The 15,576-nt window shown below is 44.0% G+C and overlaps 1 long non-coding RNA gene across 2 annotated transcripts in view; it reads left to right on the forward strand.

Annotated features, from left to right (window-relative positions):
* The window catches only part of LOC128344599 (uncharacterized), a 34,674-nt gene that overhangs the window by 15,919 nt on the left and 3,179 nt on the right, over nt 1–15,576 (forward strand). For both annotated transcript variants that reach the window (XR_008315939.1, XR_008315937.1), the window contains 2 exons: nt 1,042–1,149; nt 14,302–14,510. This is a non-coding gene — a long non-coding RNA (uncharacterized LOC128344599). The remainder of the gene's footprint in view (nt 1–1,041; nt 1,150–14,301; nt 14,511–15,576) is intronic.

Here is a 15,576-nt window from a genome sequence, read left to right on the forward strand (position 1 = left end):
ACTCTAACCAGCATCAATATTCACCCAGTGTTCCTAACTAACATATGTGTGTGTGTTAAATCTTCCTAGAGCCTAATATAATTCAGATATAGATGGAAGGGGGGGGGGGTAAGGAAGGTTGAGGACTGGCATGGGTTGGGGAGATCAGGAATTAGTCGAGGGACGAGGGGAAGGGAGAAGAAGGGAAAAGGATGGAGGGATCCAAGGCTTGTGGGGTGGCATATTACCCAGATCAGAGGCTTGGGAACGGTGGATCTTTCAGCTGAAGGAGAGAGGCTTTGGCTGGGGACAGGAGCTTTGAGAGCGCTGATCAAGCATGCAGTTTGCTCAGAGCACGGCTGAGAGTCAGAGCACCATGGCTGGGGAAGTCTTGACTTCTCACTGCGCAGCAGAAGTCACAGAGAGTTCCTGTCCATGGACAGAGTTCCTGCTTGTTGCCCCGCGGCTTAGCAGCAAACTCTGGGATAGCTCTTGAGCAAGTATGCTTGTTAGGCAAGATTGCTAGGGAGTATCATGGCTGGGGAGTCTTGACTTCTTACTGTGCAGTAGAAGTCACAAACAGACAGTCCCTTCTCCCATGGAAAGAGTTCCTGCCTCTAGCCCCGCGGCTTGGGCAGCAAACCCTTGGATTACTCATAAGCAGATCTTGCTTGTAGGCACAAGATTGCTAGCTCTCTGTCCAGGAAGCCTCATTCTTTATAGTTGTATGTTCCTTTGATCTCTCATAGAGTCTATTCAAAATATCCTCATCCTTCCTGTGTCCCAAAAGGTGACAACTTGCTGTTAACTTCTGGATATGTCTTTTAATTATTCAGCCAGCCCAGAGAGATCTGAATCCAATCTTCTGTAAGCTGTAAGCTTAGAAGGGGAGGGGGGGACATTGCCCAAAGCAAATCTTCATCTCTGAGTTGCAAATGGGCCCCTTCTCTTGTCCCAGATTTGCTAGCCTGATTCCATAAGGTGTTAAGGTGTTAGTAAAGTAAGAATTAAAGTCTATAGGTGTTTTCTTTATGTGCATTTACCTATTTTGAATTTCTATAGAGAGCAATTGAGTATAGGAGAGCAATCATTGACAAGGATTAACATAGATCTCTTGCAACAGGAAAGGGGAGATCAGCCTCTGGCCTCTTCCACAGACATTATCTGATGGTGAGTTACATTTTAGCATATTGATTAGCTCAGGCTTAGCCCTTGTGTTTCTGTGAGTGCCCATTTCACAATACAATGCTGGATCGCCTCTTCCTTCTCAAAGCAGTTGAGATCTGGGTGTCAGTTCATCCTGTGTTCAGGCATTTAATTCATTTCTTAATAAAATGGAACCAGACACAGGCCTGAATTCCACATACTTCTGGGTTGGTATCTCTGGGTCTAATGTTGGGGTACATGTGCCCCCAACAACATGCCACAGTAAAGAGTTCCAAACTCAAAAAAGGAAAGGGTTTTCTCTGGGGGACCCCCTGGTCCATTACAAGGAAAGTAAACCTGTTCTTTATGAATGCTATTTTCATGATGTGTAGTAGGAAGGGAGGGAGGGATCCCAAAACATTTGAGCAAGGAAGCTCTGCCAGATGAGTGGACACTAGTTGGGCCAAATCATACATGCATAATAAACTGAAGGAACGTTCATGGTATGAGAAAGTGAGGGCATACACCCTTTCGTAGTTGGGTGAGAAGATGAAAGTGGACTGCAGAATGTCTTCCACCTAATGCCTGAGCTGATGGGGGCAAGTTTAGGAGGGCAGGTTTATGCTGGAAGACACTAATCGTGTTTTCTGTTTACTATGCACTTAAATATGTAATTAACTGTATACTTATCCTGATTTGTTTCTGCATCTAAGCTCTTGTGGTTTCAATGTACTAATGTGCATTTATTGTGTACTTACCATTTCCTGTAATGGAGTTCTAATGTCTGCACATGTAAGAGTTGCTTAAATTTTTATTTTTTTAAAACAACCACCTGATTTTAGTGGCACTACTCTGGATTAAGTGGTTTGAAATTAAAACTAGTATCCAATGCACTCTAAAGCAAGAAACATCAGTGTAAAGAAATTTTGCTTAGCCAATTTGAATGTATTTATATTTAGTATGCCATTGCTGGAGTCAGATACTAGAAACTTTACATGGAAGTTATGGCTTAGCACAAAACCCAGCAGTGATTGTGAATAAAATCTTTCAGTGTGGGTAGTGAATGAAAAGCTCTAATCAGATGTTACTGAGCACAATCGCAATGGCTGCAAAAATGAGGAGGAAGTCCCGCCCTGCTGCTGTCGCTCAATCACTCCTGCTGCTGAATACTCATGGTTAAGATGCTGTTTGTGTGAAGGGGGGAGTGCTGTAGCCATCATAGTCAGCTGTGATGAAATGATACAGTGGTGCATGGAGCAGAACTATTCTTATGTAAATTAGCTTAGAACACAGTGAAGCTGTCAATCACAAATGGCAATTAAAGTATGACAATTGGGAGTTGAGTGTTAGCAGTAGAGAGAGGAGTGGATTTTGGGGTCTGGTGAGAAGCAGTCTCAAAAGGAGATGCTTTAGACTCAAAGGATTAAAAACAGTCTGTGACAAAGACTGGGAATAAGTCAGTCTGTGATCAGGACTGAGTAAAAAGAACAGTTCTAGGAAGGAACTGGGTTAAAGTTTTACATACTGAGTGAAACACAACCAAGCTCTGTAAAAAGAAACATCAATACTGTAACCAAACAAGTTAATAGCCCTACTTAATAGTAGTATACACAAACTTCAGAAAGCATCTTTAATAAATTTTTATTCTTGTTTTTGTATGAAACATCTCTGAGTGATTCCTGTCAACAACCTTCCCCACATCTGCAAAGTCACTTTACCAGAGTAAGAAACACTCAGCATTACAGAAACTTCATAACAAACAAATGGTGGTAGCAGAGATATAGGTGAAGTGAACAAGCCTAGGTAACCTTAGAGATGAAAAACGTCTGGAAATAAACTTCACAAACACAACAGAATCAGACCCAAATGCCACACTGGCATTTTAAGGAGCAGCAGCTTTAGGCCATCCGGGCTGCTCACAGAAACATCAGCCATCATGGTTACAGTGCTTCCCCCTTCACACAAATGGCACTGTAATCATGAGGACCTGGCAGGCAGGGGTGAGAGACAGTGGTGGGGCGAGACCTCCTGCCAACTTTAACATCTGTAACCATGAACTCTGCCACACTCAGTAACATCTGAACAGAGCTAAACTCATTCAAGTGTACTGGCTGTCTAAAGATTCATGCGTATTACAGAACCATAATATCAAACTTCAAGTGGCTCTTTCAACCCTTTAATTTAAATACTTGTTGCTTGTGAGGGAGAAAAGAAAGACTCAATGGCAAAAACTAGCTCATAAATATTATTATTATTATTATTTTGCATTTATATCCCACTCTTCCTCCAAGGAGCCCAGAGCGGTGTACTACATACTTAGGTTTCTCCTTACAACAACCCTGTGAAGTAGGTTAGGCTGAGAGATACGTGACTGGCCCAGAGTCACCCTGCTAGTATCATGGTTGAATGGGGATTTGAACTCGGGTCTCCCCGGTCCTAGTCCAGCACTCTAGCCACTACACCACGCTGGCTCTCAACACCACGCTGGTGTATAATATAGGCTTTCCCATTAAAAACAGAGCATTTCTTGCCAGATTACACTTTTATACTTACATTTTCCTGTGTAAATCAACTGTGTAAAGATTTGCCTCAGGTGGCAAAGGGGTGGAGGTGGCACATTAATGGGATGGGCACAAGAAGGAGGGAAGTGGAAGAATAGCACTGGCTGCTGCCATCACCAAATAAGGGAAAGTTGAGGGGAGAAAAATGGGCTTGTAGTGTGCTCCATGTGTTGGGAATTCTCTCTGGTAAGAGAGACCCTTCTATTACAACAGAGTGCACAGAGGCAAACCACAGCAGAGTATGCCCAGGCATGCATGTTTGCTGAAAGCAAAAGAAACTTGGAACCAGTTCATAGTTTCAAATCAGTATAAGGAGTCTTTATTGGAGAACTCCATTCTAGATAGGAAAGTGAAGAGATAGTATCTCTAATCTATCTAGCTGGCTGGATGCAGAGAGATGTTGCATGACTCTCTGCACACATGGTGCAGAGAGAGAGGCGAGTGTGTGTGTTAGGGAGAAGAGAGGAAGGGAGGGAGGCAGGGAGGCCGGAAGTAAGTAAGTCCCTGAGAGTAGCAATCTACATGTCAAAGGGATAGTGTCAGAGCAGTAGAGAGGATGAATGACCAATGTCTTGACCCCTCTAGCCTTCTGACTCACTAGTTCGTCCCCCATGTCACTGAGGCATGAGGCAGCGCAGGAAAGTGAGGCACCATACCATTTCCAGACCTTCCTTCTAAAGTGGCAAGATGGCCACTAACCTCCCGCAGCAGGGTGATAAGCCACTTGGAATCAGTCATTAATGGCACCTCAGAAGACCCACGAGCAGGCCCCACTCCAGCTGGGACAAGCCCTTCACAGGATCTGCCCACCGGCAGCCCACTCAGACTCTAAGCAGTGGCCATTGCTACTGGTGTGGTACGTTTATAGCCAGGCTACAGCCACCTAATGGCGTTGCGGGGAAATGGCTTGATGATCAAGCCGGTTCGAATCCCCGCTGGATTATGGAGCTGTGGGAAACCCCTATATTGGGCAGCAGTGATATAGGAAGATGCTGAAAGGCATCATCTCATACTGTGTGGGAGATGGCAATGGTAAACCCCTCCTGTATTCTACCAAAGTAAAACCTCAGGGCTCTGTGGTCACCAGGAGTTGACACCAACTTGACAGCACAGCTTTACGTTATTTTACAGTTGCTAAACTGATAATGCTGGTAGATTTTACAAGATGTCCTGCAAAGCCAGCAATATGCAAGGAACACAATTTGAAAGGACATTTTGATAAAATTTGTAAGTCAGCAGTTGCTAGTGTCAGAAGCAGGGGCATAGCCACCACAGAGACAAGAGATGTGCATGACAGGGGGACACAGGTATCCAAGGGTTGTGCACTGCTCTACGCGCTGCCCCGCCCCCGCCCCTACTTCCCCAGTCTCCAACATCACTGACAGAAAGAGCATGTGGCCCCTTTAAGGCAGCCTGTTCTCATTGCATGGGGCAACCCTGTGTCACCGAGTCAGCGCAGTTGCACCTGCTCGGTGACATCACCAAAGAGCATTGACCACACAGCTCCTCTCTACTTCAGCTGTAGAGTGCACAGGGCTGGTGGGTGAGGACAGTGAAGGTCCAGAGTGGGCCCTAATAGAATCTATTTTTATAACCAAACCTATCCATAAAATCTTTTTTTCCCCCAAGATCCAAGAAACAAAGTCCCTCATTGTCTTGGCAAATCATGCTATAGGCTAGAGTTTAAAAATGTTAATTTGCCATTCTAAAGAAACTTGAACAGCTGAAAGTTATTTTGCAAACCAAAAGGAAGAGTCATTAAGAGGTATTGGGACTATTCACAGGACCACGCACGGGTGGGTGGGTGAGGGGGAAGGCAGGGTTCAACTTACCTTCCCCCAGATGATTGCTCTTTGCCCCTGCAGTGCACAAGCCATACGCCCACACAACCCGCCCTGCCAAGAGCAGCGGGGATGATTATCTGTGCTGCTCCGGGCAGTGTGGATCAACAGAGGCCAGGACTCATTATCCTGGCCTCTGAGCATCCCACAGTGCACTGCACATCGCATGTGGTGCACTGGAGAATTCCCCCAGGAGACAGGCACTCTAGGTACCTGTTTCTGTGTCAGTGCGAGCTGCAAGCAGCTCACGCTGACACATGATCCTGGAAGCCGGGTTATGGGTGCATTTGTGCCCTTAACTTCAGCTAAGATCCAGGCTTCAGCACTGGGTTTGGAACCACTGGAACACCAGGATCCACATGGATCCTGGCAGTTCTCACAGTTCTTGGCTGCCTAAGCCTTGGGCTTGGCTGGTCATGAGAACAGCCTCATTCAGTACACTATCGACCCCTCTTGTGTCTCTCTATTCAGTGAGGCCTGTTACTGATTTATCCATACTGTTCACTCCGAGTATGTGCTGAGTGTAAGACCTCAATCCACTGTGTATGAATGTAAGTATGTCCACAGTTCCTGGGCATGTGCAGAGTCATAAACTTGGTTATAAAATTAAATAGATTCTATCAGTGAATCTCTGTTTATAGAAAGCAAGCAATAATCCAAGCAGTCTCAATGGCTTCTGTGCCCCTCACTTGCTGCTATTAATTTTTCTTTCTTTCTTTTTTCTCCTAAAGAGCCCCTGGTGGCGCAGTGGTAAAACTGCCGCCCTGTAACCAGAAGGTTACAAGTTCGATCCTGACCAGGGGCTCAAGGTTGACTCAGCCTTCCATCCTTCCGAGGTCGGTAAAATGAGTACCCAGAATGTTGGGGGCAATATGCTAAAAATCATTGTAAACCGCTTAGAGAGCTCCGGCTATAGAGCGGTATATAAATGTAAGTGCTATTGCTAAGTGAGGATCATGCTTGGGGGTGGGGTAATTCCTAGAAAGTCAGCTGCTGTGTTGAAGAAAAAGACCCTCCTGAGAATTTCTGAGAATATTTATAAGCTCAATAGAAATTTCTCAGGATGCTCCCCACCCTCATATTCTCCTCCTGAGAAATTTCAGAGAATATATTGAGGGTATATTCTCCTCAAGTCTACCGAACTATATGTGTTAAGTGAACAGAAATTTTATTTTCTCATCAATAATATTTTTCCAACCTATTGAAAATCTATTGAAGAACAATTTTAAAAGTCACAGGAAATATGACATCCAAAGATGGTGCAAAAGTCCACTTCATGGTATGAGCTGTTCAATCCAATTTAAATATGTTTTGTTGGTGTTGTGCGCCATTACGTGTTTGGTCTTGTGAAGATATTGTGGAAACTGTCTTCAGTCCAGAGAAGCTCATGCAACAGAATGTTAAACAGGAGGGGAGAGAAAGGAGAGAGATAGTGCAGAAGAGTCACTTAACAGAGATTTACTTCATTAAAAAAATTATAGATTTAAACCCAAATGTCTCTCCTAGTCATCTGAGTGAAACCCAAGGCTTAAGCAATGCATACCAAGATCCAATGCCAAGATGCTACAACCAAGTTGCTAATTAAGATGAGCATAATCATTATTCATTCAGTACATGATAGAAATACACCTGCTCCTATTAAGTAAAACTGCTGCAGCTTATGAAAAAAAAGAAGATTTCTTATTTTAAAGTCATCAATCTTAATTTTATTTAAGCACAGTAAAAGCCCAATTATATCCGAGGAGAGCAGCAACAGATAGTATATGCTAATTCAGTACCGATGCAGCCAATTACACAAACTTCACAATATTTGTTAAACAATCAAGTCTGTTCTTAATTAGCATGCAGCAGCCGTTTTATTAAAAAATCTCAATTAAATTAAGATATCGGTAGTGTGACCAAATTGTGTAAATTTTAAATAAACCCATCTGCAGAAGTGACAGCTGTGTGTTTTGCACTGCAGTGGGAACCTATTGTCTACCAGACACAGAGAGGTGACAATAGAGGTAATTACATATAACTAGGGGAGGTCTGCAAATCTATATAAGCATCATGACAAAGTGTAGAACAGAGCCTCTGACACATTTACATTCTTTCCAAATGTTCTTGAATATGAAGGGCATGATTCTTCCCTGTTAATTAGTCCATTTCCCCCTCTTCTGATCATATTAGCCATGGTGGCCAAAGGAAACCTCTAGAATTAGAGGTACTGTAGGATGCCTCAGACCCCTGCTAACTGAGCAAAGAAGCACCTTTCAAAGTGGTGATTCTCTTATATTCAGCAGGGAGCAAGCAACTGGCCGTATCCAACCCCAGCACAGCATCCCTCCAGTGGCTGTTGTTGATGTCTACCTTACGTTTCTTTTTTGACTGTGAGCCTTTTGGGACAGGGACTCATTCATTATTATATATTTATTTTTCTATGTAAACCACTTTACAAACTTTGTTGAAAAGTGGTATATAAATATCAGAAGTAGTTGTAGTAGTAGAAAACCTATGCTGTCAGAAAAAACAATGGCTTCATGCCCTGCTGTAGATTTCCCAGAATTATCTGGCCAGCCTATTAGAAACAGGTTGCTGGAATAGAGGGATCCTTGGTCTGATCCAGCAGGGCTTTTCTTGGGTTCTTATGCATTCTCTTCAATTTTATATAGTTTGGCATTGCTCACCTCCTTCCCAAAAAGCAATTTCCTCCTTTCCCTACAGCTGAGAGCCATTTCACAAATTATACTGACAAATGTCAGGAGACTACTCTAAGCTCTCCAGTTAAGTTACCTATATAGTACACAAATGTCACAAAGTAAATGGTATGGTGGCAGTTAACTCTGATATAGCACAGAAAGATTATTCATTTTGATCCCCACCTACTGACTCATTCCCTCCCAAATGAGGCTCACTTCTACTTCTTCTTCTGACTCCTTCTGTTTGTCTCATGTGATCAAGAGAGAACTAGGGATATGCAAACAAATTCGACGTCGAACCTGTTTGGTTTGACAGTTTTGGGGTCCATGCCCATGTTAAACTATTTGGGTTGGGAGAGAACACCCTGTTTCTTTTTGGAAATTTCAGTTTTGTTTCCCCAGATGATGATGGTGTCTCAAAACTAGTCTAAGGCACTGTATAGTTCTGTGATCCTGAGTTAGGAAGGCAGATTAAACTAGCTCCTCCCACAATGTCAGATCCATTGTATGGAACAAGTAAAGCATTCAGAAGCATCTGACTTCACAGAAGCAGTGATTTAGTCCACAGAACAAAGCCGAAAGGATCTCAACAGCAGCAACCACAATCTGTCAGCTTCCGTAAGCCTGGTATCAGTTAATCAATCATCTGTAGTACATTTCTAGTCTTTTCCAATTTCTGCTACAGAGATACAGCCCAGAATGTGAGGTGTTGGGGCTTGGTACCAGATGGAGTGAGCAAGTAGATGTAGATGTGGGTTGTGTGGCACTGAACAGTCTGCTGAACCTCATTCACCTGCCAGTGAAGGTACCAAGATAATGCGTTACATAACAAGCAGAAATGGCAAAAGGTGGTCTTCAACCAGTTTATTATGAACATGACAGAGGTGGGGACTGCATCCTTCAGTGAGAGACCAGCAGGAGGAAGTAGTGAGTGAAGCAACTCCCTGTCCTGCAGTGAGCGGGGAGGGAGAGAGGACCATCATGAACACTGAGGGAGGAATCCAAATACTGCCTGAAGTCCTGGAGAGCCACTGCCAGTCAGAGTAGACAATGCTGATCTTTACGGACCTATGGTCTGACTCAAAAGGCAGAGCAGTCAGAAGCAGTAAGCTTCCTGTGTTCTGTTGGAAGGACCTTAACCTAACAGAACCTAAAGTGTATCTTTGCCTGCTAGTCCCAGCTGGTGTGTTTTGACAATCTGGAAGCACTGCAAGGACTATTGGCAATACATTTGGGCCAATATTGGAACTTCTGTTCCATGATGCAGCTGAGATGATTGGAGGACATTACAAATCATTTAAGATTCAATGACGAAGCCACATGACGGGAGAGAAGAGTAATTGCCAAGCTGGCAACCATTATAGGTTTCTGGACCTTGTTTGTGCAGAAGCTGCAGCACAGCTACATTCCTGGGTCTGGCCAGCAGTTGATGAGCAGCTATTAGGATTCTGAGATGCCTTTCCTTCTAGCAACACATTCCAAGCAAGCCAAAGAAGTAGTTTGAAATTATGGTGGTGCTGTGATGCAGAAACATCCTACCCACTGGCAGGAGATGTTTACCTTGGGAAGCAAGCTGGAGGATAAAGACAAGTAGTCTTTCAAGTTGTGCAGCAATGTGTACAGCCATGGAACAACCCTTAGGGCCACTTGCTGAAGTGCTTGTAGAAGGATGATTCAGATGAGGGATAATTCAAGTGATTAAAGGATGTGCCATGAGTGCATCAGTGTATCCACCAGTGACATCAGGGCAAGTGTATTCTTGCCACAGACCTGATGTTCTCATGAGTGCAAAGCCATGTTCATCTGAACCTGCCCTCAGAGAACTGTGGTGAGGGATAACATTTCCCCCCAGTGTATAGCTGACAGAGACTCACTTGAGCAAGGGGTTGACTTGTGTAGGCACTGTGAAACACAACAAGCCAGACATACCCCCAGAGATGCAACCACATTCACAAAGGAGCACTGTTGTGGTTTGGATGGACAGAAGATGTTGGTATTGTGTGTACCAGGAAGTCTGTGCCGAGGACAGCTGACAAGAAACCAAGCAAAAGATGTGATGTTTGTGGGCGACTGACCCGTAGAATGTACTTGACAAACTCCCAGATGGTCTTTAGGTAAGTTACAGCATGTCCTTTCAGCTGAAATGCTGAGAACAGAACTGTTGAAATATGGATCTTCATTAGTCTGGGGTTTGAAATGTTCATTTTTGTTGCTAAAAGCTCACAGTGAGTCATACAGTACATGCCACAGGGCCCCATGCTTGGGATGTGGGGGTCACAGCTAAACTCCCCTGGACTGACATGTTAAATGATTACGGGTTCTGTGGCCTGAAAAAGTTGGGGGGCATTCAATGTAACCAGTGGGCCTACATGGGAGTATGAAGTTCTACTCATGTGTAAAAAATCATGATTCCAGATGAGGGTTAATATGGATATTTAATATGGATGACATCTTCAGTATGAAGTGATCTGCTTCAGTGCAGGAGAAGATATGCTAAGTTGACCCTTCCAAGTTCACTATTACATGATTGCCTATTTCCTATTGTTGTTTGAGCTGGGACAGAGTTTCTTGGCCATGTGATCCTTCCCTTAGTTCCTCCAGGACACCAGAAACTTCTGTGACCGTAGGCAGGATGTGGGATGCCATGGAGATGTACTCAAATTAAATTTTCCCAAATTATTGGTGAATGAATTTTACTGTTGAACAAAATCTAATTGCTCACCACCATAGTTGTGGTCATGAAGCAATTTTCCCTCCATATTTCATTTGCAATTGAATGAACAAAAGTGGTATAAAGTGTTTAATGTATTTAATTATGCAGAACTGTGGCTGAAGAGTCCCCCCTGCCACACACACACACACCCTTAAAATCAGGCTTGTGAGACCATAGGCAAGATTCATAATCTGGATATAAGAGGTCTTGGATTCAGTTTTCAGAAACGGCAGAGAAAAGAGCAGGTACATCTTTTTCAGTGACTGATGAATAGATTGGTTATTTGGAGATGCACATGCGGAACACAGGATTGCCTGTTTGCTTTGCAAACAGAAGTTCCAACTTCAGTCTGTTGCACCTCCAGTTAAAACAGCTCAACTATCAAGGAAAGGATCTCTGCCTGGAACTTTGAAGAATGACTAGAGCAGACAATATTGAGCTAGATGAATCCTGGCAATATTTTGACACCTTCATACATGAATTAAGAAAAAGAAAGAAAAGGGCCACAAGTCTAAAGCTACCCACAAATGAATGGCAGTAATAAAAATCAGCCAAACTTCCCATGAGTAAGCAGTTCCAGCTTTGCAGCCTACGTGACTGACTTGGAGGGATGTAGCACGTCTGCCGTAGACAAGACCATATGATACAGAGGATCATGTTAAGTTAGCAGCAGGATTCCAGCTTCCCTGCTGAGAAAGACTTTATTTTAGCTGAGTTTTCTGAGCCAAACTGCACAGTCAAAACAGAGAGACACAATTCCTCCATTAGCTGCCTGAATTAGGCAAAATCCAGACCTAAGATATTATTAAATTTCTAACATTCCTGTTTGTGCCTCATTATTTTACATGCAGCTCATATGTCGCAGTTACTCAGGAGTTACCTGCCCGAGATCAGAATCCCTACCCTGTATCAGATGTGTTTCCCTCCCTGAGAGAAGCAAGCACAATTTTCTGTGAGTCTGTAATCAAAGGGTGGAAACTGGCTCTCTGTTGCTCTTTTACACTTAAGTGCCCATATCAGTTTTAATCCATATGTAAGAATGTGTTTCACTGAGATAATGAGAAAGGCTAGCTTTGTTCTTCCAGAAGCATAGCTACAATTGGCAATGAATTTTCAAAAAAGTGAAAAACAAAGCTAATTTCAGGCCTCCTCCCAAAACAAAATATCTGAGAATGTTCACAACCAGCCAAATGACTTGCTACAAGACAAGTGAAATTTCTCAGGGGGTTTCTGCACATCCTTAAATTGTACCAGGAACAAAAGGGAAAGAGAACTCAAGCTGCAGAGATCATTAATTCCCCATGCATTTCAAGTAGGGGACAAATCATTCCATCAGGGACAAATCAAATTCAGTGCTTTCAAGGAGATACCAGAAATGTCTTCTTTGCCATCTTAAAAGAGCTTAATCAGAGTCACCCTTGATGAAAAGCTACAGTACTTGAAATACATTTGGCAATAAATTACCTTTGCTGTACCTTAAGGTCTCTGCTCCTTTTGTTCCTGTATTTATTGAGGTTATTCACATGACCTCATTTCCCAAGGAAAGGGAGGGTCAGGGAGAAGGCAGGATCAGTTCTTTCTTCCCCACATGACCACCACTGCCACCCCAGTCACCTCCCTGCACACCCAGACAAGTGCCACTGCAGCAAGCAAGCAACAACAGAGAGAGACCGGATGCCCGGCCTCCAGAAAAATGCCCAGCCTCCAGAAAGCCCACAATGCACCATGCTGATCATGCGATGCATTGAATTCATTCTAGAGGCCAGGGCACTCCTCCCGCCAGTCTCTATGGTAGCATGGGCTGCTAGCAGCCCAAACAGAGCTGCACGCAGTCCGTGCTGACACACGACTGGATGGTGGGATAGGAGGGCACACCTGCACCTTCCTACCTCACTTTTTGCCTGGGTAAAAAACCAGGGCAGTGCTGGGATTGGTCTCAATTCTGGCACTCCACAAGCACAGCCCTACCCAGAGGCAGTGCAAGCTTGGGTAGGGCTTCTCGTGTGAATATCCTTGGTGTCTTTTCCCTTGTTGTTCAGAATCATTGACAGGCTGTGGTCATCAAAGTACCAATAAATACTAGCACTTTACAGTTTATATCTACATCACAGTAAAAGAATGGATGGCAGAGATTTGTATAATCTGACTTGATTTGTACAGCTTTAATCTGATTGCAAGACAGGGTTTCCAAATGTGCGGGGGGAGGGGGAGCCCTTCCAAGGATTTTAACAGTGCATGCATTTGAAGAAGAACAACAATCCTGCTGAGAATGAAGAGAGTTGAATGGAATCAGGACAGTATAGATGACAACAGTGACAATGAAGGCAATGTTCAGGATTCTGTGGTGACCAGTGCTCTAATTCAGAGCCCCATTCAGGCCTATGGAGAGTCCATAAACCTTTCTGAAAGCTAACATCTGGCTTTTCATCTCCATGCTTGAAATATATAATTATATATAATTATATTTTTATAATCTCCAACTTGGATTTGGACCTGGGGGGGAGGAAGAGGAGAGAAAACCAAAGCTGTTCCAGCTGGGCTGACTCTGCAGTTTTGTTTCTGCCTCACTCACTTGCAGATATAACTTGGCTGAGCTTGCCAAAGGCACAAGCCTTTAGCATGGGCCTAAGGGTAAGGGCCAAAGGGCTCTCAGCCTGTGGTGGACAGTTTGTGGGCCAGAGATTATGAGCTGTGAAGAGAGAAGCCTTCATGGGGGGGGGGGGGGAGAGACCACAGTGAACAGTAGTACTGGCAGACCACAAGCAACTGGAGGACTTGTAAAGACTTTCTATAGCCAAATATGGTGTCATCTAGAAGACAATGTTCCTTAGGTTTTACTGCACAGTCACCCATTTCTGTCAGGCAGAAAACTAGGATTCCATTTTTCCTCCTGCTATGCAGGATAATGTGAAAGATTCTGACACAGTATGGGTGGGGGACCTGGGTAGTCCAGAAGTGAACCAGGTTGCATCTACTGTGGACACTGGAACTTTCACAGGGCCTGATGCCACAAACTATGCTACCTCCATTTTTTATTCAAATGACCCTATAGTAAAATTGTTTGACAACCATCAGTTCCTCAGGCTACCTGAGATTAGCCCTCAAAGGCAACAAGATAATTTAGGTCCCCTTACTTCACCACCTGATTTTAACGTGTTGACACCAAAGCCTTTTCATCAGAAGAAAGTCATGACTCTCCCTCCCTTATCAGCTTTGGGAAAACACTGTACTCAGTCAGGACAGTCAGTATTAACACTATTTGAAGAGGTCTCCCAAGTAAAGAAAGTTTTAATGGGGGTTCAAGCAACCTTATCTGCTATTTGTTCCTTGATTGAACAAGGCATTTTGAAAATTGCTTCTTCTTACTCTATTCCTGATAGGGATAAAACTACAGAAACTAAAGACCAGGCTGCCATAAAGGTAACTCCTTTCAAGATGAGACTTGGAACTACCGAATGTGGACAGAGATACACCTCTTTATTCTGAAAATTTTTATGATAGGCCTGTGGAAACAATGATCTGCCCTACATCTGATGAGCCTAGGAGCATTGAAGTCCCAGTCTCCACAAGCTTTGAAGAGGATGCTCTGGTAACAATAGACTCACCGCCTAAAGTCTTTGGAGGAGGCGGTGTATAAGAAAATTTAGATAGATAGATAGATAGATAGATAGATAGATAGATAGATAGATAGATAAGTTCTGGGATAGTTCTGAAATAACACCCATAGGGACAAATGACATTTCAGTGGAAAGGGATAAGGTAGATGAGGCTATCCTGGCTGGAAAGCCCATTTTTAAACTTCATGACCAAGTCAGTAGTAGGGAGCAAGGGGCTGCCCAATATAGCCATTCTTCCTTGGGTGCTTCCAGGGAGCCTGATTCCAAAGAATCTTTTATTCTTACATTGTCCAACTGGACAATAAAGGACAAAGCCAGCTCATTTGTAGGGGACAAGGCCATCCTACATGATTCAAGATGTATTGCTGGAATAACACTGGTCTGGGAAGAGGTGGAGATCTTAGAAATCAAAGCTATTCATGGTCCCATAGGCACAATATTGGTAACATTTCAGTCTGAGGACATTGGTTTAAAGATCAAAAACTGTATAAAGAAGCATCTGAGACTCAGGCTGCCTGCCTATAACCTAGGGATCACACACCCCTCAATAATTGGAAGGCACTTAAAAGAAAATAGGAGACAAAATAGTTCTACCCAGCTTCCCAGGGGGCAAAAACAATTTCAGTGCCTTAAGAGGGCTTCTCATTGGAGACCACATGTCTGACTTTTCCAACTTGGATTTTAATCTGAGCTGGGGAGGAATTTAAGCCCAGCCCTGTCTGCCTGCCTGCCACCTACTCCCAAGCCCCCTCTTCCCCTACTTATCTTTCTTGCAGGTAAGGTGCCTTACTGGCACCGGATCCTCTAAACCCTGGGTGCTCCCCGCCCCCCACTGCCGCAAGCAGTGTGGCCTGAATGACAGCTGTGCCTTTCCGGCATCTGTGCATGTGTGGAGGCTAGAACTACGCCACTGCCGCACAGACCGTGTTGCTGGGGGGCGGGCAGGGTTTAGAAAAACTGCCGCCACCATTGCAACTGCCAGTAAGGTGCCGTCTTGCTGCTCCCCCAACCACCGGATTCCCCTTTACAAGCATAGCC

This window comes from Hemicordylus capensis, chromosome 2, assembly GCF_027244095.1.
Source record: "Hemicordylus capensis ecotype Gifberg chromosome 2, rHemCap1.1.pri, whole genome shotgun sequence".
Taxonomy (NCBI): Eukaryota; Metazoa; Chordata; class Lepidosauria; order Squamata; family Cordylidae; genus Hemicordylus; species Hemicordylus capensis.